This window comes from Megascapheus bottae, chromosome 18, assembly GCF_031878675.1.
Source record: "Megascapheus bottae isolate mThoBot1 chromosome 18, mThoBot2.hap1, whole genome shotgun sequence".
In the NCBI taxonomy this organism is placed as follows: domain Eukaryota; kingdom Metazoa; phylum Chordata; class Mammalia; order Rodentia; family Geomyidae; genus Megascapheus; species Megascapheus bottae.
In genome coordinates this window covers 32,085,532-32,111,853 of record NC_143526.1, presented here as the reverse complement: position 1 = coordinate 32,111,853, position 26,322 = coordinate 32,085,532, and the positions used below count along the sequence as shown (strand labels likewise).

At 52.7% G+C, this 26,322-nt stretch overlaps 1 protein-coding gene across 4 annotated transcripts in view; it reads right to left on the bottom strand.

Moving 5' to 3' along the window:
* Dlgap4 (DLG associated protein 4) overlaps positions 1-25,893 on the bottom strand; it is a 102,682-nt gene extending 76,789 nt beyond the window's left edge. For all 4 annotated transcript variants that reach the window (XM_090352288.1, XM_090352287.1, XM_090352289.1 and 1 more), the window contains exon 1: positions 25,715-25,893. The gene's annotated coding sequence lies outside the window, so the exon portion shown is untranslated. The remainder of the gene's footprint in view (positions 1-25,714) is intronic.
* Between the last annotated feature and the right edge of the window lie 429 nt (positions 25,894-26,322).

Sequence of the window (26,322 nt, the reverse complement as noted above, 5' to 3'; positions counted from 1 at the left end):
GAATGGGCAGGGAATCAGGCACAGGTCTAGAATTATCCAGAGAATGCACTGGAGTACAGTCCAGGCCTGGTGGCCAGGGCTTACAAGGTGCCATCCCCTCCTGTCCTGTGCCCACACAAGCAGAGCACTGGTGCCTGCAGAGCTGCCATGACTCATCAGATGCCACTTCAAGGCTGAAAGAGGATGAACTGTTCACCTCCACACCACTGGTGCCAAGGTGAGGATGAATGGCAGCTGTCAGGGCCCCATAGGGGCTGAGTGCCTATCAAGAGACCCAGCTTAGGGGTCTGGGAGTGTGGCCTAGTGGTAGAGTGCCTGCCTAGCATGCACGAAGACCCGGGTTTGATTCCTTGATGCCACATACATAGAAAAAGCCAAAAATGGTGCTGTAGCTCAAGTAGTAGATAGCAAGCCTTGAGGAAGCCCCAGAACAGTGCTCAGGCCCTGAGTACAAGCCCTAGAATTAGCAAAAAAAAAAAAAGTGCCAGCTTTCTGGGTGTCAATGGCTCATGCCTGTAATCCTAGGTCCTCAGGGGGCTGAGATCTGAGAATTGCAGTTTAAAGCCAGCCTAGGCAGGAAAGTCCATGACACTCATTTCTAATTAACCACCAGAAAACTGGAAGTGGTACTGTGGCTTAAAGTGGTAGAGTACTAGTGTTGAGTGCAAAAGCCCAGGGACAGTGCCCAGGTCCTGAGTTCAAACCCCATGACTGATTAAAAAAACAAAAACCAAAAGAGTCCTAACTCCCAGTGGCAACCTGCAGTCTGGGTCCACAGCCCACTACCTGGATACCAAGCTTTGTCCTGCAACTTGTGGCAGGGCCTGTGTCCTCCTCCACTCCAGCCCCAGATGGCTCCTACCTGAGCCCTGCTCTCAGGGGCCAGCCTGGCTCTGCTTCCTGGCCGTCACTGGCCTTTCTTCCCGGTCCCCCCACATCCTCTACACGGCTAGATCTGCCCCTCCAGCCTCCCTGCCTCTCCCCTGGCACTACTTAAATAGCATACGCATGCGCCTCTAGGACGCTCTGGGACTGCTAGGCGCCCTGGCACATGCCTGGAATTCCCTGTGGTTCTGCCCAGATGCGATGACTTCCCACAAATATGTGTCATTCCCATAGCAGCGAGTGAGTGCGGCCTCACTGTGTGCTCACCCTGCTCTCACCCCAGGCATGGAGCGTCCTGCTGTCCTTTGGCCTCAGGGGGTGACCACTGGCCACAGAGACCAAGGATAGTGCCAAGGTCACACAGCTGCCTTTGAACTTGGGCTGACTCCATCCACCTGCTCCTTTACCCAAGGCTCTGTTGCTGACCTGATCTCGGCCTTTAATGCCCCTTCCACACAATCCCGCCTGAGTAGTGACCCCTTCCCACCCGTGGATCCATGCGTCCTTCTGGCCTCCACAGTCCCTTTCTGTCCCAGGCTGTCACAGGCCAGCTCCCACCTCCACTCCAGGCTCTCCCTGCCTGCTCAGAGGAGGCCCAGCTCTGGAGTGCTGCCCCAGCCTCCCACCCTCACCCCTGCACTGGTCAGGGCTGTCAGGGGTCCGCAAGGCTGGGGGTACGTTGCAAACTGACATGGCAGTTTCCCCTACCTCATCCATGTCTTACTCCCTCCTTCCCTCTTTCCATTCCCCTCCCTCCCCTTTCTTCCATCTCCCATCACACACTTGTACCTCCCTCTTCTGAGCCAAGCAGGCCCAGGTTCACTAGCAAAGTCTTCTGTGGGAGATGCTATGACACCCCACGATAGGACACCCCACGGATACATACCTGGCCCAGCCTCTGCCCCACCCTTGTACACACAGCCTCTCTGAAGAGTGCTCAGGAGAAGCTGCTGGATGAGGCAGCCTAGCCAAAAGCTGACTGTGGATGCATGGCTCAAGTGGAAGAGCATGAGGCCCTCAGTTCAAATCACTTATGGCATTTTTATTAATGCAGCACAGATGGCCTGAGATATGTCCCACGCCATGCCCACTCGTATGCCACAGCCTAGATCCTCACAGACCCGAGTGGAAAAGGGGAAGCAAAACCAGCTAAGAAGCACCAGCCCGGGGTTTGAGGCCGCTCCTGCCCCTGCGACCCTGAGGGTCACGATTCCCTTCGGCAATTACATCCTCCACGGGCACACGTGACCCACCAGTCACCTGACATGTCCCATTTAACAGACCGGCAAATGTGCTCATCTGTGGCCTTGTTTAACAGGGGAGGGAGAATAAGCCCAGAGGTGAGAAGAAGGGACCTGTTCACTTTGGGGGAACAGCAGAGCTGAGATCTGAACCTCAAACGACCCTGCTCAAGTGTGTGGATGTCCTGGGGAAGAAGCCAGCTCATTTCTGCCAGCCAATTACTATGAGCAGAGCTTTGGAAAGGAACCAGGACCCAGAATGTGCTGACTGGGTGGCCCTCCCGCTCATTTGTGGCTCTGAATAAATAAATGCTCCCTCAACTCACCTGACACAGATGGAGCAGAAGCCCAGCCCTTACTCCGACCCAGTCTTCACCTTTCTCATGCTTCTCACCAGAATTTCACTTCACTCTGGCTATCTAGCTTTATGATCCTTAAACTCGCTAAATACTGTCTTACCTCAGGGCCTTTGCACTTGCTAAATCAGCTTCCCGGAGTACTTTTCCCAGCAGAGGTCAAGGCCCAAATGTGGCCTTCTTGGGGAGACTGTTTCCTGTTGTGCTCTTACATGGCAGTCTGAAACCATATCAGAAGCAGTCTTGGTTTACACATTTATTTCCACCCATTGTGTGAGCTCTTGGACTCCATGAGCACTCTCAGATCGGCCTGTCTGGTTCAAGGTTGTGTCCCCATACAAACCACACAACTGGCATCTGGTAGCTGCTCAGCTGACAGATTCCCCTGCTCAGCCTGTGGGTGGGTGTGGGGAACCAATGGCAGCAGTTACCAACCCATTTTGCAGATGCAACCACCCAGTCTCAGGAAGGAAAAGGAAGCTGCCAGAGGGTCACCAGGGCTAAGGAGCAGGAGGGGCCCGACTGGGCTCCAATCCCCATCCCCAACAAGGACCATGTAGCCCCACCCTCCAGGGAGGCGCTGGGTACTGCCTGCTCTCCTGCCTGGGACTGCTGGGATGGAATAAAATATTTATCTGCAGCTGGAGGCTTGCAGGAGATATTTAAGATGGATCGCGGTTTCATGTGCCTATGAAATCTAATTGGATTCATTGTAGGAGATTTGATTTCTGGGAACAGGCACATCATTTTCTCAAGGAGCACCAGCTTCTGCCATCCAGGAATGGGCAGAAGCTGGCTGGCTTCAGACCACCTGACTGGTCAGCTGGCCTGGCAAGGTTGGGCCTCTGGCTGCTGGTGGCTGGGGGTCTGGGGTGGGTACTGGAGAAGCCTGCCCGGCCTTCCTGTGGGATGGCCAGACCTCCCCAGTCAGGGGCTCTGCTCCCTCAAAACGGCAATGTGCTCCTTTGCCAATTTCTACTCCATCCTTAGGACCCAGGATGGCTGCCCACACCCTCTTGTCCATCTCCTTGTCCCAGGCACTGTTAGTGTCCACCACAGAACCTCCTCTACTCCTAAGTGAGGCCCATCTTTCTGAAGCCTAAGTTTTGGCTCCTGCCCCCACTTCCCAGACACATAGAGGCATACCTCTTCCCTCCCAGAGCCTCAGTTTCCCCATCGGAAGGAAAGGAGGTAGGTTACAGAAGTTCTCAATTCTTCCTAACCCCACCTGATCCTGAATGGCATTTTAACGGGAAATACTATTATTCTCTTTACGCTCTGAAAATAAAAAGAACCTACACATGTAATTCAAAAACAAACTGTGCCCTCACAGCTATTAAGAATGAAGTGGGGCTGGGAGTTTGGCCTAGTGGTAGAGTGCTTGCTTAGCATGCACTAAGACCCAGGTTTGATTCCTTGGTACCACATACATAGAAAAAGCTGAAGTGGTGCTATGACTCAAGTGGTAGAGCTCTAGCCTTGAGAACGCCCAAGGACAGTGGTCAGGCCCTGAGTTCAAGCCCAGGACTGGCAAAAATAAAAAAGGAAGGACAATCAGGCACCACCGAACCATAGTGTACAGCAGAGAGCAGGAACACGGCTGCGCCCTCAGCAGGGGACCAAATGTGGCTCAGAACATGCCACAGTTAGAAACAGGCAGAGGCCCATGAACGGACTCCAGGCACAAGGAGTAGAGCAGAGGGGTCATCTTTCTAAAAGTGGTGATGGACCCTTGCTGGCAAAGTCGGCCAGCCACGCACTTAGATATGAGTGGAGTGGGGGGTCCAGCCTGTGGGGATGGCTGGCAGGATACCTGCAAGGCACAGGGATATGGCTATGACCACTCACTGCTCTCCAGGTGATAATCGGGGCCAAGATAGCACAGGGGGCTCCATGGAGTGGTGTTGCCCGCCTTGGGAACCTGAGCACTCACTACGGCCTGAACAGCAGGTTTGCTGCATCCCTGGCAGACATGACTAGTGGAAACCTCACTTTATCATGGCAGGATCGGGCCTCAAATTCTCCAATCTGCACTCCACACAGCCCACTGAAATTGGCTCATGAGTCAAAACTTGGCTCGGAGTTGAAACTCATTGAGCGCTCACAAATATTTATTGACTTTGACAGCTCCATGAGATCTGTGAGGTTCTCTTCAGCTTGGCTCCAAGGCTCCAAGATTCTTTGCCCCTTCCCAGTGGTGGCAGGACACTGTGTGGCCCCTTGCTCTCAGAGCTTAAGGCTCTTGTCTCCTGCAACCCCTGCTTTCCAGCCTCCAGGAACAAACCCCCAAGCACAAGCCCCCCCCCCACACCTGCAGAGCCTCCTCTTTATCCGAAACAACAAGGTAGTGGTGGGTAGTAGTTCATATTGTCTGAAGCTGCAAGCAGTTCCTACCAGCAGCCCTCAGCAGGCAACTGTGGTAAGAAAGGGCTTCCTGGAAAACTGGGGTATAGCCAGAAGTGGGGGACAGCTTCTGGCACACCTGGAGAGAGGCATGCCAGGCGGAACAGCAAGTGCAAAAGTAAGTAGGTGCCTGGCTGATGTGTCTGTGTGTTGGAATGTGGTGTGTGAATGAGCGTGCCATGTGTGGGTGTGCATTCCTGTGGGTGTTGGGAGGGGGTCACTGTGGCTGGAGTGGGGCAGTAGGGGTTACAGAAGAGGAGGGGCAGCTCCCAGGATCAGGGGCCACAGGAAAGCTTCTAGTCTCCAGTGTGGCACTGCAGTCAGAGGAGCACCCCCCCCCCAGCCATATAACTGCACCCACTCCCTTCCACGTGGCCTCAGCAAGCCTGGCTGGAACCTGGGGTGATCATGAATGAGAGGTGTGTCTGGGGAGGGGCGCCCCCAAGCCTGGAGCTTGCAAAAGCCAGAGCCCCACGGGTGTGGGAGGGGAAGCAGGTCGAATATGGGTCATGGAGAAGCCAGGCAGGAGCGGGAAGGGGCGGCAGAAGCAGCCACCTGGGCCGGGGGTGGGGGCGGCCTCTCCATGGAGACGTCGCCAGAGGAATTACTCATGGAGCTCGTGCGCACACGTGCGTGTGCCCAGGGCCATGTGCGCACACGCACTACAGAGCCCACGCAACCCAAAGCCATGAAGGACTGACGTCACGCCCCAGCCAGGATGCAGACGTGGCAGACATGAAGCTGCGCCCCAGTCACTGTCCCTACTCTGTGCCTGGCCATCTGGGGACCCAGGGACTGTCTTTGCCCTCAGGGTGACCAGTCACTCTTGTCCCTCCCTTAAGGGAAAGAACAGAAACACATGAGCAAACAGAGGTCCAGAGCCCAGGAGGAGGGCAGGTGGGCCAAGGAGGGCACTGGATGGGCAGAGAGCCACAGAATGCTTTCTGCACAGAGGAAGGTTCGACGGAAGGTTCTGAAGGGTGAGAGGGAATTGCCTATGTCAGGGGTGTGGGAGAGACTGATAGGAGTTCCGGGCCTGAAGGGTGAGAGGGAATTGCCTATGTCAGGGGTGTGGGAGAGACTGATAGGAGTTCCGGGCCTTTCCGCAGCATGCCCATAGAGCCTGAGGCTGGCAAAAGGATTCACAGATCCAGAGACAAAGATCAGTGCAGCCTGGGGGATAACGATGAAGGACACCGAGCTAATTTCTGGAGTTAGAGGAGGATCCAGAGTGGAGGCTGTGAATCCTCTGAAGGGAGAGGGGTTTCCGCACCCGTCCCAGCTGCCTGAGGGGCATCTGAAAGGCAAGGTTAAGAACTATTCATCTGCTATGTGACTCCTGGGCAGTTCATCTCCCATCTGACCTTCATCCCTTCTCTGAACAGTGGAAACCCACCCTGATGTCAATAGAACATGTGTCAAGTTCTAGAAAGTACAGACACATAGTAGTTATGGGTCAACAGAGATTACAAGTCCCTCTCAGTTTTTTCTCTGCTTTCCTACCCTTTAGAGGATCTGGGGTAGATCTCTAAGCTGGAGTTAGGCCAAGCTCTGAGCTTGGGTCAGGCTCTGCAGCAATGGGGCCCCGGCCTGCTCCTACCCTGGACTCTACTTGGAGGCCTCAGGGGAAACAAAGTCAGAAATCTAGGCCTGTCCCTGTCCTACTTCCCAAGTAGGCCGGCCTTGTCTCTCACTAGACACAGAGCATGGCATCATGGGTCTCCCTCCTTTTAACATCTGAAGATCGGATACCTGCGTGAGTTGCGGAGTGTTCCAGTGAGGCACGTCTAGGCCTCCTCGGGCTTTGGCCCTACAATCCCTGTTCAACCCTGTGCTCCCCATCACATGCACCCGTGCATGTGCCACACATGCTGGTACTGAGCAAGGCTTAAGACGCTTGGCTCAGCTTTTTTTGCTCAAGGCTGGCACTCTACCATTTGAGCCAGACCTTCTGCCTGGGGGCTGGCCAGCTCTCTTCTGCTCAGTGTGAGAATTCTGAGCCCTGTCCTTGGACAGGCCTCACAGCCTCTGCGGGACACCCCACTTCACAGTCAGGACACAGGTTAAGGGTCTTTTCCTAAGTCACAAGCAATAAGTGAATCAAGATTTGAACCTAGGTCCTTCTAGCTTTATAATCATGGACACTGAATGCTTTGACATCAGGCTTTCCTCCTGTGTCATCAGAACCTAAGGCCCAGGGCTGGGCTTAACCATCCATGTTCCCAGGGGAAACAGTTTGATAACAGGGTGGAGATGGAAGGAAGGAAGATTTGGACATAATCCCAGATCAATAGCAAAGGGACCAGAAGCCACTCAGAACTGGGAGGACTTGAACATGAGCAGAAGCAGAGGGGTGAAGACGAGCTCTGCTCTGGGAGGGTGACCCGGAAGGTAGCCCAGGTCTCTGGACCTGTTGGAGGTGAAGTTGGTACAGGAGAATGTTTGGGGGACGATCTCAAGCTACTTTGCCCATCTCAGAGGCCCAGGAAGAAAAGGAGCTTCAGGATTCTCCCAAGAGCCTTTACAGTTTCCCCCAAATGGCAGCCTTGAGTGACATCCTCTCTATGATAACCTGAACTTCAATTACCATTTCTACTTTTCCTTTTTTTTTCTTTTTTTTTGCCAGTCCTGGGATTGAGCTTAGAGCATGAGCACTGTCCTTGGACTTTCTCAAGGCTAGAGCTCTACCACTTGAGCCTCAGCACCACTTCCGGTTTTTTCTACATATGTGGTACCAAGGAATCAAACCCGGGTCTTCGGGCATGCTAGGCAAGCACTTACCGGCCCGTTTCTACTTTTATTAGTTTAGTATTGAGAATGGAACCCAACTTTGAACTGGCTATGCAGAGGCACTTAATCATATGAGACACAGCTCCAGCCCTTGATTTTGGGGGACTTCTGTACAACCCAATGGTACATTTTCAGGCCTGGGACAGGAAGCTCAGGCCACCTACTCAAAGGACAGAGAAAGTTCAGGACGGTGTTAACACTGAACAATGTTCTCTGGCCCCCACTGAATCCTACTCCAAGGCTATAGATTGGGGGTGAGGGCACTGCTCTATCCACAAGACACAGTGACCAGCACCCTACCACTGGGCCTGGGGTCCCAGGTTGATTCAGCACAAGGGAGAAGTCAGTGCTGACCTGTGGAGCTGTGACTTCAACTGAGGACAGGTGGGGACCGTGATGAGGAGCCTCTGTGCGGATGTGGTTTGAAGTCCCAGAGCTTTAGAAGATGAAGAGAGGCTGTTCTAAACCTGGTCCCTGGGGCTGCTGTATCACAAAGGACACAGGTTTTACAAATATAGCAGCCCTCGACCTCAGCACAGATCACGTGACTGGACAATTAGATAGGATGCCAATTAGGAGAAGGGGGAGGACTTGGTGGTACTGGTGGCCCATTGGGAGATAGAGTTCACCATCAGGCTGGGTGGGTCCCAAGGGCTTTGTCTTCCCACAATCATCACAGGAGGGGCCACAGTCTGAGTCAGGAGCCCCCAGCTCCTACAGGGTTCACTGGCATGGATGGAGACGTGTTGACCCTCACTTTTCAGGCCTGCCACGACACTGCCCACTATATCTGGGCCAAGATGAGAATTTAGGCTGGGGCCCAGGCAGGCTTTAGTCTGGAATTAAAGTCAAGTTCAGAGAATACCTGTGATGCCCCAAGTGTTACCTCAGCTCTCACCGCCCCCTGCCCTGTCTTCCTTAGGGACCCACTGACTCTCCTCCTCCTACCCCCCAAGGCGCTGGCCCCTCTGGGGAGGGAGCCATGAGCAACAGCTCAGGGAGACTCTGAGGAGGCAGTGGGGGCGCCCCCAACCCGAGGCTTCTATTCTGGGCCTTTGTAAGTCACGGAGTGGGAGTTAAATATAGGGGACACCACGTGGCAGGCAGTAGGTGGTTAATGACCCTGCAGGAGGCCAGGCAGGCAGGAGGGCTTGAAGGGGGGGAAGGAAAGCGGGACTGCTGCCTCGGGGACTTCCGGCTTCTCTCTGGTTTTCTCTAGGCCTCAGCAGCAGTCCCACTCTTGAGGTCTTGGGGTACAGCTGATCTCAAAGCTCTAAGTTCCTTTATCTGCAACCGACCATGAATAGATGCTCCGTCCTCGGGCAGGGTCTACGGGGGACGTCATGGTTTCCACTGCCAATACCACCTCTAGTATTATCCCAAGCTGGTCCCAAAGGCTTGCTGGTCCTCAAGGCTCAGGGCAAAGGGGATCTCCTTCTTGAGAACTGCCCTCGCTGGCTGGCTGGAGCCTGCACGTGAGCCTGGAGCCCCTCATTCCATGCAGGGCAGCCATGGGCGTGGCTGTCATGAAAGATATCACAGAGGGACAGAGTTCAGGACCACACTCATTCCTAGGTCTTATGTTCTCTAAGCCCCAGGGCCGTGACCCCTCTGAGCTTCAGCCCCTTGAGTAGCAGCTACCACCATTGTTATACTCGAGGCGTGTGCTCCCTCCACAAGATCCACGAGGTCTGCACACACCTGGACAATCAACAGCCTTCTCCCTTCAAGGGCAGTGGGTGAGGATCATGCTACTACTTCACGTGTTACTCTTCTCTCTATTTGGAAGTATTCAGACACATTTTATAGCCTACTGTTGGCAAACTACAACCTGGAATAATCTCATGTCTGTATGTTTTCCTCTTCTGATTTCTTATTTTTTTTCCTAATATACATGGGATTTAAAGAAGAAAAGGAAGGAAAAGAACAGAGGAATGACTCACACACCTGAAATGGTAACTACCAGGTTCCTTCTCTAGCAGAGTGCTTGACCTGTGGATGCATTTTAGCTAAGCCATGACTTGGCATCAGGATTTTCAGTCATCTACACCTTGTCCATTGAAAAGAGGAGCCAGAGAGGTTAGCTGATTATCCCAAAGCTACACAGTGGGAATTTAAACTCTCTGCCCAGCTCAACCCCGCCACACTGCTTACCACTAAAGCCATCTGAGCAAAGGGAGGTGACACCAGAAGTACTTCTAGAGGTCAATGAAGGGTGGGCAAGGAGGAACCTGGAGGGGGCACTGGGTCCCCCAAGGAGTCAGACACCATCACCACTCTCATAGAGGAGTGCGAAGAAAACAGGAGAAGGAGACCCAAGCGGAGCATGCGCCCAGCCTGCCAGGTATGAGACTGGAGGGAGGTTGAAGGTGATCCCCGCAGGAGAGGGGCTGACCCCTCCGGGCGTCTCTGGGAACGACTGGGCATGTGGGGTGTCACAATACCCGGGAGGGAATCGCTGCTGCTGGCATCAAGTGCTACAGATCGGATCAGGGATGTTCAAACACCTATAATGAGCGGTTGAACGGTTCTTTGTCAGTTCTTATATGTCCCTGCTGAAAGAACAATGAGATTTCATAATTAGTGCAGAACTGGGCTAGACAAGGGGACAAAGGGACCAATGAGACAGAACAGCTCCCAGAAGTAGATCCATAAATACACGGGCACTTGTTCAGAAAACAGAGATGCTATTTCAAATGAGCAAGAAGAGACCAGCGTTCAGATAATGCTGGGGGAATCACAGGTCAGCTCTTCCCCAGTGAAATGATGTCTCTCCTTCCCACCACATGCCAAGATCAAAGACTCACCCTGGATCAGAGAGAAAATAAGATTTAGGGGAAAAGAAAAGCTTGATATTATTGGAAGGAATAGAGAATATCTTCTTTTGCTAAGGTGAGGAGTTGGGGTTTTTTGTTGTTGTTGTTGTTGTTTGTTTGTTTTCTCATGAGGGTACTGGGGCTTGAATTTGGGGCCTGGGCATCGTCCCTCAGGGTTCTATTTTTTAAATGACTAGTTTTGCTCAAGGCGGGTGCACTCCCACTTGAACCACAGCTCTACCTTTTTTTCAGCAGTTAATTAGAGGGAAGAGTCTCACGGGCAGGCACTGCTGACGTACACCTGCCATCCTAGCTACTCAGGAGGCTGAGATCTGAGGATCATGGTTCAGAGTCAGCCCAGGCCAAAAGCCTGAGACTCTTATCTCCAATTAACCACCAGAAAACTGGAGGTGGAACTGCAGCCCAACGTGGCCGAGTCCTAGCCTTGAGCAGAGGAGCTCAGGGCCAGGGCCCGTGTCCTGAGTTTAAGTCCCATTACCAAGAAGAAAAAAATTTCTCAGCTCCTGAGTAAGTGGGATTACAGGGGTGAGTTTAGTGGTACCCGACTTCACGAGGATCTTTTTTTGCCAGTTCTGGGTCTTGAATTCAGGGCCTGAACAATGTCCTTGGGCTTTCTTCAAGAGTACCACTGGAGCCACAGCACCACTTCTGGCCTTTTCTGTGTATGTGGTACCCAGGACTTGAACCTAGGGCTTCATGCATGCTAGGCAAGCACTCTACCACTAGGCTACACTCCCAGCCCAAGAAGACCTTCTTAAACAAACCCAGACAAGTAAAAAATCAAGGAAGGAAAAACCAACACATTTAATAGCACAATGTTAAGCTTGCAGATAAAGAAGATACTAGATTAAAAAGCCAAACACTGGGAGAAAATATTGACAACCAACCTAACTAGGAATAATACCCACATATGTCAACCTCTTTTACAAATTAAGAAAAAGCTAAGTGGAACCATAAAAAAATTGGTCAAAGTGTATGAGCAGGCATTTTGCAGAAGAGGGAGTTTTGATGACCATTCAGATGAGTATCTAATGAGACACTCAGCTCCTCTAATAGTTGGCGCCACTAATGAAAACGAGCTTTTCTCTCCCAGCAGATTGGCAAAATTAAAGAGTGCTAAATCAACTGAGGGTGAGGTGCTGAGCACACATCACTAACAGGGTGCGGACTGGCATAATTACCTGGCAGGGCAATTTCTCAGCAAACACGGCACCCAGAGAACCTCACACCCACCCACAGGTGCTCCCAGCAGCCCTGATTACAGAGGAGAAGCAGAAAGGTCAGGTGGACCTCATGGAGTATTATACAGCAGAAGAAAGGGACCACTTCTCCAGTATGCAAATAAGCAAACAAACTGGAAAAAAAGATGATTATGATATAACTGGTGTGAGAAAGGCCCTCTGGGCTTGGGAATGTGCCCTCTGCATGGGATGCCTGTCAACTTTTCCTCCCTCTTCTTCCTTCTCTCGCTTCCTGCCTTTCCCGAATGCCTGCAGCACATGGATGGGTGCTGTGGACAGGGTTATGGCAGGATGGCCCTGACCCTAGCCCCTCACTCAGCTCACAAGACATGTGATTGCTCTAGCCCGAGTCCTGAGGGCTGCTTAGGTGGCCCAAAGGCTCAGGGAGCGCGTGGGTGAGGCAGCCTCGGGGGAGGAGGGCAGCTGGTGTGCATCCCACCACCTCTCTCTCTCCTCGTTCCCTTGCCCTGGGTGCCAGGCCTGGGAACTCGGTGGGTATGGGGGGAGGCAGGGGCTGAGCCTGGGAATCAGATATCTCACACATGTGGGTCCTATGGGCTGGCAGCCACCTCTACCCAAAAACCAAGTGTCTGCCAAGGGCAGCAGCCACGGTCACGTCCAGGGCCTCAGATGGCCAAGGACAGCCTAATTAGGCATGACAGAAGCCCCGGGAAGGATATTAAGCTTGGAGTCATTAGAGGGCGGGTGGGGGAGCAGCCAGAGCTGGCCCGGCCACCAACCCCCACAGGGGCATTTGGCTCTGCAGATTCAAGAGGCCTGCCCGAAGGAATGTCTGTCAGCTGGGGTTGCCAGGTGATGCTCAAGCCAGCCACCAGACCAGCTGGGGCGAGGCAGTGTCGACTAGCATGATCCTTCTAGGCCTTTCTGCCTCTCAAGATACCTCATGCCACTCTTTGGGGAGCCCCTCCTTTCCATGGGTCTTATTTCTACCAACAAGAACTAACTTGTCTGCTGCTTTTCATCCACTGTCACTTGTGATTCGTAAAACCACCCATCACTATTACCTTCTGCTCTGCCAGAGGTGGGAAACAAGAGGCCCAGAGAGGATAAGTGACTGGTCTCAGGTCACACAGCCCACAAGTGGCAGATCTAGGACTTGAACCAAGTTCTATTTATTTTTAATCGTGAAATAATTTTACATAAGGAGTTAAAGATTAAATCTAGTACGATTTGTGACAAAACGAATTTCCCCCTCCTTCCCCACACACACCTCTTGTATTTGAATTCAAGCTCTAGGTACGCAATTTACCACTTAAGTCACACCTCCAGCACGTCCTCTTTTTCGCTGTGTGTAGCTATTTTTCAGATAGGGTCTCACACTTCATGCCCGGGGCCCTTAGGTCACAATCCTCTGCCCTATACCACCTGCATGGATGGATGTGTGTCCCAAAGCCAACTCTGTTGAGATATGATCTACTGTTATGCCTGGGCTGAGCAAGAGCCATCTGACTGCTGCTTCCTAGGTGGCTGGGATTACAGGAGTGTACTACCACCTCTGGCATAGCTAATTTCTTATCTCTCTAAAGCCAAGGCCAACATGAGAAGAATAGAGGTTCTACAAGCATTGGAAGAGAACAGCCATGATGGAAGCCTAATCTAGCCTGAGCTGTTTCTCCAGGTGGTCACACTATGACCCCCTCTGAGTTGGGCCAGGTGACACCCAGGGTTTAGCTTCCGGTGGTCAAAGCCTTTGCTGACTTCCAATACTCTCTAGCATAGGCTTGGGATGTCTTTCTCCCTGCTTCTGCGGTGTGGAATGTACCTCGCCTCTCCTCCCAGCATGGCTGTGGGGCTGAAGACTCAAATCCAACTCAGAGCCTCGCGCACCACAGGTTCTCAGTAAACAGTTGTTCCTCCCTTTGCCACACAACCACAGAACCTGACACCTCCCTTCGTATCTAGCCCAACCCAGGAAATGCCACAGAATCCTAAGGATATTCATGTTTCATGGCCTCTTGGTGGGTAAGATAAACATCACTTCATGCCTGAATCTGTGGTCAAGGCCAGTGACAGAATTCCAGTCATGGTTTAGGAAACTGAGACCATGTCAGAGTCTGGAGCCCTCGAGTCTTCTAGGTGTCAGGGATTCGCAGCTCTCCGTAGGCTGGTGTTTAGGAACAAGTGGCATATTAATACTTGTACTGAGTTTCTTTAAAAGGTGTCTGGTAGATGACAACAGAGCCCCCAGTGCTGCCTTGGGCAGTTCTCAAATCTGTCCCGTATCAGAATGAAAGCCTCTCACCCTGCCCAGCTGAATTCCCAGAATGCCACAGCTCAGGAAAGCGCTGCAGGAAAACCTTCTGTAAACAGAACCATGGACAGGGCACTGAATGCTAGGAGGGGCGCCAGACCCTGTTTTCAGCACCATGGTTAGAGCATTGCCTTCAGCACCAAGGTCAGGGGAGAAGGGGTCTGAGCACCCCTCCAGAGAAAACAGCACAGAGGTCATAGGGTCAAAACCACCTCCTCTAGGCGGTGTGGAACAGACAGCTCCATTCCCTTTTCCTGTTGAGGTTCAACTGCACTGCAGTTCATGGCTGGCACCCCCAGGCCGGTCTGCTTTGTGATTCCTGCCCAGGGAGACTCCCAGCGGGAAGCCCCAGCTCTCCCCCCTCCCCCCCCCCCCCACGCATCCAGAGCCTCCGGAGCACTCACTTCAGACAGAAGTGGTGACAGTCCCTGGATAGAGTCACCGCCAGACACAGCAGCAATGACAGGCTTGCGGCCATCTCATCCCAAGAGCTGGGCTTGTTGCCCTGATCTCAAGACACTGAGCAAGGAGGAAACGCACTTCTGATCCTCTGTTCGCCTCACTCCATCGGTCCTCCCTGAGGCCACCTCCTTGGCCATTTGGTGAGGATGGAATTTGTTCTTGCCCCGACACCTCTCTGCCATTGTGGGGTATCATCAATCCTTCCTTCCTTGGTCCTTAGCAGGAAGAGGGTGCAACAGACCCCAGGGTCCTCTGACAGGCCCCTTGTCAGGGATGTGATAGGCACGTCACAGGGCCTTAGGACATGGCTATCCCTTCCGAATGAGGAAGGGACAAGCCTGGCAGTGATTGGTACTGTCGATGCTGAGTACTGGACCAGGGTCTTGCAGAGTACCCATTTTGTTGATTAAGAAACCAAGGCTCAGATGGCCCAGGAAATCAACAAAGGTCACACAGTTGTGAAAGTGTCAAACTCCAGTTTGCTTCACACCTCCAGGCTACTTCTGACAACTCCCATGATCCTCACTTCTCACCTTAAGTGGCCCAGTCCTGTCCAGTCACTAGTGAGCAGCACTCAAGGCAGGGATTTCCATGCCCAGCCGGCCAGCACCAGCAAGCTGCTGGGCTCAGACACTACAGCCAGCTAAGGTGGGGGTGTCCTGGCCCTCCCTAGAGGCCAGGGATTCAAATGCAATGAGTATCTCCTCTCCTTGTGTGGCAAGCTGACCTCCAGCCCACTGTCCTTGTATTAGCATCCTACATACTAGGGGAATACCCAAGAATAAGAGCAAGCACCTTCATTCCCAGCAGCAGATGTCCCTACCAAGGCCTCTCATACCTGTCATACGGGTGAGCAAACCCAGGCCCAGGGCAGGGATGGGACCTGCCTCTGAACACACAAACACAGTGAGCTCCTATCCTCTCTAGACATGGGCAGGAGCCTCAACGTCCTCCTCAGGGCCTGCCCTATAAGCCATTTTTTTACCCACTTCCCTTTGAGAGTATTTCGCAAGCTCATCAAAGAGCCTTGTGCCAAGAAAGCTGATGTCCATTTCTCCCTGCATCTCATTCACTCAGTAACCATTTCATCTTGTGTGAGCTGGACCCTGTGTCAGGTGGTTCAGCCAGAGCAGCAAGGAAACACTGACATGAAGGAACACATATCCTGACCCTCTGTCAGGACATGAAGGTACAACCTACTGCCTGGTCCTTGCTCTAACCTATTTGCTATGAGCACCAAACTTGCTTCCAGCCTCCTGGCTGGTCCTCACCTCCAAAGGGAGAAGATTGATGGGTCTGGTGTTCAAGGCTGCCCATTGTTTGGCTCCTGCATTGTTCCTGCTGCCCCTCCACCTTCTGTCCCTTAACCTCCTTGACCTTGCCCAGGCCAACAGAGAGGCTGTCTGTCTTAGTAGGCGCCAACTTCCCCTGTCCCATACCATCCTTCTCCTGGGCCCTGAGTCTACATGGACCCCCCCCGCTAGTCACCGCTGGCAGGAGGCCCAAAACCAGGCTCCACAAGATCTGAATGAAGCTCAGACTGGCTTCCCACACCTTCCCACCACCCACTTTCTACTCCAGCCAAACAGAAGTACTCAAGCTTCCCCGAGGCTCCTCTCATACCTGACACCGAGTTTCCCAACCACTGGACCTCTGGCTACGTTTGGCCTGGCCTTGCTCTTCCCCTCCACACCCAGGAGAACCAGGCAGATGGGTACTCCAGAGGTGTGTGTACATGGGATCACATGTACTCGTATGTGTAAGTGGGTGTATGCATATGCACTGTGTGTGCACATGTGTGATATATATGCACATGTGGTTCTCTGTGTGTATCTATGTATGTGTGTTGTATGTTTGTGCATGTGATTCTGTGTGCACGTGTGTGATTGTGTGTGTGTGTGTGCGTGACTGTGTGCATGCTATCATCCATGCTATAGCCTGGGTGTGGCAGCTTCCATCTGTCCAGCCTCTACCATCCCCCTCCCGCCTGCCCCTCCCCCCAACGAGAACTGCCCTGAATTTCCATACAGCCACAGGGGAGAAGGAAAGCCTCTCATCTACACTGAGCCACTGTCTCCTGCACTAGTGGTGGACGAGGAGGAGGACGAGAAGAACGGCAATGGCTCGTGGAGCTTGCGGCACGTGCCACGCACCATGCTGAGGCTTTCTTCATGACCAGCAGGTCTTCCTATTGCCCCCACTTTACAGGTGACGGAAACAATGTTCGGAAAAGTATAGCCCACTACAGGTTTCACACGGAAGATCCGGTCTCTTTAATCCCAAACCTGCTTGTCCAGGGGCCACCACTAAGCCTGGCCACACCCGTGTGAGCAGGGGTGGCTACAACCAGGGATGTGTGTGGAAGGCTGGGCTGCTCGGACTTACCCTGATCCGTGAGGCTGCAGCCCAGCCTCTCAGCCCTGGAAGGAGGCCCGGGCCCCGGCGCCGCAGGGTGGACGGAAGTCAGGGAGCCTGGGCTCTGCTTCCCTAGTAAGGCTGAAGATTTTCCCAACAGCCTGGGCCAAATTTATCTGCCAATCCTCTGAAGAGCTGGTTGCAGCGTCTGTCTGGAAATGTCAGCCTGTGTGGTTGGAGGAGTGCAGGGAGAGTTTTCCTCTAAATAGCAGGAAACATATGGGAGGCGGATGGCACCCGACGCCCCAACCTGCCAACTCTTGCTCAAGTGAGAGCTAAAAGGGGCCCAGAAGGGTCTGGAATCCCTACTGTCTCCTAGGGAGGGGGAACCAGAGACAGAAGCAGCAGCCACAGGGGCTAAAAGGGGCTCTGACAGAACTGTTGGGCAGGAGAGCCTGATGGGCAGAGGAAACGGGCAAGTGTCAGACGGGAATGCTACACCCAAAGACACAGTACAGACAGCAAGCATGGCGGCCACAGTCTGCATTCACTGAGTGCTGCCATGTCAGATCTGGCCCGAGCACCTTATTTACAAGTTTTCACTTAAACGTTGCCACCAACTCTATGCTCAGGGCTCCCACAATCCCTGTTTCATAGATGAAGACCTTAGCATTCTGAGCAGGAAGGACTTAAAATTTGGGAAGGGAGCTTCCTGATTCTTAAATGAGTCACAACTACTCCAAAACTGCCAAGTTGTGACACAGCTGCTGCTTGAATGGGCGCTCACCACCACCCTACCTGGCCATCCGCAGAGCACTCTTTGTCCCCTCCCGCTCTGGCTAGCCCAGGCTGGTCTCGGAAGCCCCCAAGTTGCCTGCTGCAAGTGATAGCTTCTGTGCCTTCCTCTATCCCCACAAAACTGTCCCTCAACCTACATCACAGTCACCAGAACAGCTTAGCAGCCAGACACTTATTGAGCCTCAGGTACTCTACAGGGCCTGTCTCTCCCAGCTCTGGGGGCGTCACAACAGTCACCTTCCCTCCACACAGGGGAAGAGACTCGCTCCAGTCACTTGGTAGGCTTGCATGGGCCTCAGAGCTTCCACCTAGCTGCTGCGCCAAGTCTCATGATGTGTCCTCACCCGGGGTAATCACCCACCCTTTTTGGAACTCACCTAGGTTCAGGTACACAGAACCCTAAGTCTGAGCCACTGCTTCCAGGGCAAACCTGACTCTGTCCCCTACTTGTAGAGCACCGAGCCTCTGGCCTCACCAAATCCCTGGTAGACACACCCCTCAGGGTTGTTTTAAGGTCCTGCCCTGCTATGCACATTGTCACCCAGACACTAATCAAGGCTCGGGTCCTTCCTAATCCCCGGCCTACAATGCCTTCAGTGCCCTTCCACCTCAAGGGCCAGGTTCCAGCAGCATAAGAACTGAGTCCTACAGAGGCCTCCTTGCCCTGGCCTGTCTCCACGCTCTGGCTGGACCCTTGGTTTCCAGCACAGAGGCAGGTCCCAGCTTAGCCCTGCCAGCATTTCTCCCTAGAATCTGTTCCCTGCAGCTCTCTGCTCAGGGTGATGGAGTGACTGTTGTCTTGGCCCTGGAGATGCTGAGCCATCTTCACTGCCCTCTGATGTCCAGGAGATGGTTCTCCATGTCTCAGACAGCATCACAACTGAGGGCTCAATCCTGGGACACTGTCACATCCTGTGACAGAGTGAGCTCCCCATCCCCAGGATATGCAAGCCATGGCTCAGTACCTCAAGACAGGTAGGAAGGGACATGAACAGGAGATCTTCAAGGGCCCTTTGAGCGCCCACGAATCCCTTCACTCCTTCCCCTCTTCCCCTGCAGAGCTTCCAGCTGACTGCCAGCTGGGCTCCCAGCATGTTCCCTTCCTCCTCGCACAGCATCCACTCCAAGCTCTGACCATGGCATTCAGAGATCCCGTGGGCTGGGCCTGCCCATTCTCATTCCATGGCAGTGGTCCTCCTACATGCCCTAGGGCTTTGACATGTGGTTTCACTTGCCTGCCATGTCTTTTCAGCATCTAGTCCCTCAGTACAAATGTGTCACCTACTCTAGGAAGCCTTCCTTGCTTCCAGGCTGGCCTCTGTATTCCCTCTACCCCACGTGCAGACCCTAGGCTCCTTCTATGTCAATTGTCTGTACGTTCCTACTGTGTCCTTCCAAAGACTGCAGAAACTCCAGGATCAGCAAGGCTAGCTCCCTTCAGAGACAGAAAACAACCAGCAACTTCTGAGGTCCAGGGCACCAGCGTTTTGATTTTGAGAGAGCTGAAGGCATTGTCTGTGAGCTTCTGATAGGGAGGTCTGGCCTCAGGGCACCGCCCAGTGGTCAGAGTGCTTCTCCTGACTATTCTGAAGTCATGCAGCAGGCTGGGCATGGTAGAACATCCCCAGAATCTCAGCCCTCAGGAGGCCAAGGCACAGGGAACTTGATTTCAAGGCCAATCTGGGTTACTCTATCATAAAACAAACAAACCCCACAAAACAACAGCAGCATCAACAATAAGGCCATGCATCTTGGGGGAAAAAAATCAAATAATTACAAGTAGGAGTTTACTGGGTTTGGCTCTGGTTGGGGAGGAGGGGGGGGTCAGTGTTCTCCATTCTCTGCTACTGAGGTCAGGGACTGGAGGGCAGGGCACAGGCTAGCTGCCAATCACAGCATTGAATCCTCTTTGGAACAGCAATTAATTGAGGGGGATTAAATCTGATTCATCACTGCTGAGACTCAGTTCTAGGGTAGGCACACCCCACACATTTGCCCAATCACTGCTAAGCCTCAGTCTTGGGCCTCGTGTGTGAGCTGTCTGGGAAGTAGTCTTGTTCATTCTTCTGGACAGGCATCTGGGAGAGCTCTGTGAGAACTGGGAAAACACCTTGAGAAGGAAGAGATGAGAAATATCAAGAGAAACCAAGTCCTGTCACACTGAACCCTGGAACCAGCCGAGCCTGCAGTCAAAGGGTAGCTCTAGATCTTACAGTTTAGAAGATTGTCAATTCTTTTTTTTTTTTTTTTTTGCCAGTCCTGGGCTTGGGCTCAGGGCCTGAGCACTGTCCTTGGACTTTCTCAAGGCTAGAGCTCTACCACTTGAGCCTCAGCACCACTTCCGGCTTTTTTCTATGTATGTGGTACTGAGGAATCGAACCCGGGCATTCATGAATGCGAGGCAAGCACTTTAACCACTAGGCCAAACTCCCGGCCCCCCCCCTTTTTTTTTGTGGGTCATGAAGCTTGAACTGGGCCTTGGTGCTGTCCCTGAGATCTTTAGCTCAAGGTTACCGTTCTACCCTTGAGCCAAACCCCACTTCCCATTTTCTAGTGATTAATTGGAAATAAGAGTCTCAGGTCCTTTTGTGCCTGGGCTGGCTTTGAACCTTGATCCTCAGATCTCAGCCTCCTGAGGAGCTTGGATGACAGGCGTGAGCCACTGCTTCCGGCTAAGATCATCAATTCTAGTTCTGCTTACGTCAGTTTAGGCTAGGTTTTCTGTTAGTTGTACTTGAAAAGGTTCTGAATAACATGAGCAAAAATAAAAATAGAGCTCACCCCCACCTCACCCGCCAGAGGAAATGGCTATGGACATCTTAATGACTGTCCTTCTGGACATTTCTCTGGGTAGGAACATGTGTATAATTAGACAGACATTTTTCATACAAATGAAATAAAACATTTATGCAGATATACTGTTCTTCCCTTCAACTCCTAACATTCAGAAAAGACTCTAAACCCATTATTGTACAATACACACCATTTTGTGTGTATGTGTGTGTGTGTGTATGCGCGCATGCGTGTGTGTGTACAGGGCTTGAACTTACAGCCTGAGCACTGTCCCTGAACCTTTTTGCTCAAGGCTAATGCTCTACCACTTTAGCCACAGCTCTACTGCCAGCCTTTGGTGATTTAGTGGAAATAAAAGTCACATGAATTTTTTTGCCTGGGCTGGCTTTGAACATACATCTTCAGATCTCAGCTGAGGAGCTGAGATTAGAGGTATGAGCCACAGCATCCAGCTACACACCATGTTTTAACCTCCTATTTCCCCCTCAACGATGAAGGACAAGTTTCCATGTCAACAAGGATGGTACAGCACTGTCTCCATTGCTACGGAAGATGCCACCGTCCCCGGCTGTAATTTATTTACCTATCTATCACAAACAGGTAATTAGGTCATTTCTAATTTATGACTGTCATCAAGAGAGGCACAGGAGATTTACTTGTAAAACATGGATGTTTGTGCTTGCTGGATTATTTGTAACAAAGACTCTACAATTCCAAAGAGTTAGAAGAAGAGACATAAGATTTAAGATTCTGAATGTCTGATTTGTCAAGCAGGCTTAGTGATTGTCACACAAAACAACAACAAAACTCCCAACAACTGGAAACATCTGGCAGATCCAGGGCCAGGGGTGGATCTCTGGTGACAGTGTTCACTGGCAAAGGCAAGTGTGTGGGTAGGAGTAGCCAGGCCTTGAGGATGGGGGTTGCTAGTGGTCTGAGGTCTGGTTGGCCATGTGTGTGCTACTAAGCTGTGCCCCCCTCTCTTGGTCCTGTCTCAAAATACAAGGGCAGAATATGACCCGCAGACAGAATGTGGTACCACTGGTAGCTGACTACTGTTCTAGTCTTGGATGTGTCTTAATTCATACAAGCCTACAGCACACTTTCATGTTTCCCTTTAGGTTTCCTCTCCTCCCCCCTTTCCCTTTTCCCTACCTTTGTGCTGGGACTGTGGCTTGAACTCAGGGCCTGGGCACTCTGCCTGAGCTTTTTTTGCTCAAGACTATTAGAGATAAGAGTCCCATAGACTTTCTTGCCCAGGCTGGCTTTGAACCAGGATCCTCAGATCTCAGCTTCCTCAGCATAAGCCACCACACCTGACCCCTCCTGCTATTCTTATCTTTGAATGAGAAAACTTTAAAGGCTGAGAAAACTCAGCCTCTAAAGAGGGCAAGTGGCTCATCCAAGGTCACACAGCCCACAAGTGATGGGAATGAATTATACCCAGATCTTCTGGTTCCCAGCTCACCCCACATGCCGCTCTACAGGGTCAACTGAAGCAGAAGAAAGCTTCCCCAGGCAGGATGGTGGGTGCCCTGACACTTACCCTTCTTGACATGTCCTAGCCCTCAGGAAAGACCCTAAATTTGGAAAGCATGAAGACAGCCAAGCCCACCAAGCCCCAACCTCAGGCACCTTGGGAATAGTTTTCAGAAGCACATAGTTTTGACCGAAATGATATCATGCCATCGATGCTGTTTTATAACCTCTTTTTTTAAAACTCCACAACACACTATGAAGTTCTTTCTGCAACAATAAATTTAGCTCCCTGGGCCCATTTCCAGCACCTGCGGCAGGCACCCCTGTACAGCCGCGGCACGCCAGATTTAAACAGTCCCTGGGGGATGGGAAAGCACCTCGTCCCCTTCTGTCCTTACTCTGCGAGTCTGATCCATGTTACCCCATGGATCTCAGCTCTAATGCCATGTCATTTGCTGATTTCCTGCGTGGCCCTGTGTCCCACCCATTTATGTGAACGATGGGGTACTATCTGTTCCTCCACAAGGCTGTGTCCTCTGACAGGGCTGTAGACAGTGGGGGCTGGGGTCCATCAACGACCTTGACATGTGTATGGGTGCCTGTAGGCTGATACCCCCAGAGGAGCAGGCTGCTGGCTTCTCGGCGTGGAGAAACCCTCGGCCATGCCATGCTCTATAACACATTGGCAGTGCCCATTGAGGCTGCAGATCTGCACAAGAGCTCTATTCTAGACCCTTACTCCATATACTTAGGCCTTGAATCCCACTCTCCAGGGAGCCTGGAGGTCCTGGGCTCTGCTGGCCTGGACACAGGCGTCTGATAGAGTGGCCCACTAATCACAGGCTGTGTGGTGCTGGCCCTTAGGCCCCTCATCTGTACGGCTGGTTCTGAGGTTTAAAAGACATTAAGTGGGTGTGCACAATACTTAGTAGTATCCTCAAGAAATGGAAATCTGACCCCATATCCAGAGTTCAGAGGTTGGGCCTGGCCCTATCTCACCTGGATGGCCTTTCCTTTTTCCTTCCCTTCCCTTCTTTTTTTCTGGTGTGTGTATATGTGCGTGTGCATGACCACTTTTACTGGGGCTTGAACTCCAGGTCTCCTGTTTGGCTTGGCTTTCTTGCTCACAGGTGACACTCCACTACTTAAGCCATCCCTACAGTCATGCATTTTGATGGTAAATTGGAGACAAGTCTTTTGGACTTTTCTGTCCCAGCTGGCTACAAAGCATGATCTTCCAGGTGTCAGCCAGGATTACAGGTGTGAGCCATCAATTGCTCTGCTAGGTGGCATTTTTTTTTCCACATTGGATGAGCCCTAGGTCCTCCTCTGAGCCACCTCACATCCCATCCTTATCCTTCAACACCCGTAATGGTCCTGTCCTGTCTGCCTGTCAGCCTCCAGCCTCCATACACCTGCCTGGCCTCCCATGCCTTGGACACACAAGAGTCACAGGCTAGAAGGATAGGTGGGGGAGACTGGCCCTGGTGGAGGGGACTTCTTAGGTCCTCCCACTTGCAAATGAAACTTTAGTCTGGGTTCTCACCATCCTCCCCACTCTATGCCCACAAGCCAAGTAGCTCTGCCCCCGTGAAGCTCACCCTCCTTCTCTGGAAAACAGGCGGGATACAAGGATCCAATGAGAACCCAAGTGAGATGCTTAGCATCTGGGTAAGTGCTCATAGACACTAGCCTGGACCGTTACATACCGTTACGTAACCATTTATGACAGAATACCAAAGAGGAAAGTGCACAGAGCAAAAAACATCACATGCCACCAAGTACCACGAGGCAAAGATTTGTGGAGCCACCACCCAGACAGGTTCACTGATCGACCCCTGCTGGCCCGCACAGCCCACCTCACACCTGCCAAAGCCTCGGGTTTTTTTCTCTTTCTCTACAAATTGAATCCTTTTCCAGACTTTTACGGTGCTGTCACTGTTGTAACTAACTAGACAAGAACAAATCACAGTCAAAGTGTGGCTGCTCTCTGCTCTGCTCCAGCCTGGCTCCTCAGTCCCCCTGCCCTGGGGACCCCACACCCCTCAGCTGCTTCTGTCCGGGGCATGGAGACTCCACAAATGGTTTCCTGGATTTGGCTGTTCCTGAAATAGCCAGCTTGTTAGCAAAATCGCAGCGGTAACACCTCCCTCGCGCCGCCCGGCCTCCATCTTTCCACGCCATACTGACGGCTGCTACCCCCCAGCTCGTGCCAAGGAATCCCGTTCTCCGTCACTGGGCCACACATGGCGGGAGCTGCCAGCTCTGCTGTGTTCCCAGTGCCTGGCTCTGGGTGGAGGAGGGCACCAGATGGCAATCACTTTCAAGGAAGTCAGCTCTCTAACCAGGACTGTGCCTCAGTCTCCCCATCAACCTTCCCAGGCCACTGTACATGCAAGACTTGGCACCACAAAGGCCCACCATTCCACAGGCCGCCCATTACACGTGGTATCCTGGGGCACAAGCAGGCTGTGATGGAATCGCAATTCTCAAGACTGAGATGTTCTTATCACATCAGTCAAATGCAGCAATCTGCAGCTGTTATGACAAAGAGACTGGGGGCCCAGCCAGGAGAGTGGGACGGGGAGGGGGGGAGCGGCCTGTATCTGCTGGGGTCCTTTCCATGATTATTAATAGAATAGGAAAGGTGGGTACCACATTTAGGTGATGCTTCTTGTTCTCAGAAAAGCCCCTTCCACATACATTATCTGTGGCAAACTTCACAGCTTTTTATATTATCCTGACATTTGCATAGTATACATATTTACGAGTCTTTTCCCTTCCCATCACTATCTCACTGGGGAGGCTGAGCAGCTGCTGGCAGATGCGAGTCTGGGGAGCACAGGACTGGCGGCCTTGTGCAGGCCCCAGCTCCCACAGGCTCTCTGAACTCAGCAGGGACCTCAGCTGGCCCCAAAGCCATCAGGCTTGTGAGTTCTACAAGTGTCTGGGGTGGGGGGTGAGGGATTCCCTCTGCTTCTCCCTCTCCTTCCCTCCATGGCTTACACTGCAGACCCACTGAGCTCAGGGCTGGGTGCCAGCTGCAGCTATCCAGGAGAGGAGCACAATGTCCTCACCCTGGGGACTTCAGGCCTGCCCACTGTCTACGCAGACTGACAGGTGGCTGACCCTGGGCTGGTCTCCACCCTCCAGCACCAGTCATCTCTCTGAGCCTCAGTTTCCTCATCATGTGCTGTGGCTCCCGTCTCTTGGGGGCACTGACCTTGCTCTGGGGGAGTAGACAGATAGGACCAGGACTGGGGGGGGGGCAGGGGGGCAGGGACAGGTTTCAGCATCCTCAGATAGTCAGAGATGGGTCCAGTACTTCATCCTATGCAGGTGTGGGCAAGGTGGGGAGCTGGAGGAAAAGCGGGGGAACTCTTGGGAGGCTGGGTGTCCAGGTATTAGGTTCAGCTGAGGTCCAGCCCAGCTCCCCTGCCAAGCCAGTGCCCAGAACCTGGCCCAGCCCAGAACATGGCAAGAGCTGGTCTTCAAAATGAACCCAGGTGGATGGGCAGTGCCCCTCCCCAATCAGGCAATGTCTTTCCCTTTCTGAGGCCGCTTCCTAAAACTGGGTGCGCTCGCCGCGCCCACCCCTGGGTTGTTGGAAGGGTAGGGCATGAGAAGCCAGTTAAGCTGAAAGCTGAGCCCAGACCCAGGAAAGCTCCCAAGAAGTCTCCTTGCCAGCACGTGGGTGCCAGCGAGCAAGCAAGCGAGCAGGCGGGTAGCTGGGCATTTCCCAAGTGCAGGCAGGCATTGTGGAGTGGGTGAGGAGTGCAGGCCCAAGGCCACAGTAACTTACCCACCACAGAGCCACGTGTGCAGGAAAAGGGGGTGCCAGCTGGTACACTGCAGGAGTCAGCTCAAAAAGGGGTACTGGACAGAGGGCTGGCACGCACATTCCTCAGGGCACTCCATCGGAGGCGCTGGCAGGAGGCAGCACGGGACAGGGGCCCTGCCAGGTCCTGGTCACAGCCTGGACTGTGCGGCTCCGGCAGAGGAGAGGCACCAGTGCCTGCAGGAATTGGGGGGGGGGATGAACACTAATTAGGAGGTGCCTGAGATAAGCCTGAACCCTGAGACCCTGTGACCAGCCCTGGCAGTGTCAGGGAGGGAAAAACATGGAGCCGTCGTCATAGAAACTCAAGTGTTTGTACAACACTACATTTTCCAAAGCACTTTGGTATCCCGGCGCCTGTGGGCCCCCACATTGTTTTTTTAGCGGTGTATTTGCATGTCATGCATATTTACAATGCCTTTCCCACCACCCACAGAATCCCCACAGCAGCTGGGAAGCTGGGGTTTGAGACTTGAGCCCTTCTTCATCTTGCTTCCCTCTCCTTTTCTTCAAAGTGAGGGAAGTTGGGAAGAGGGGCCATTGTCACCTGGTTCTGAGTTCAGATCTCATCC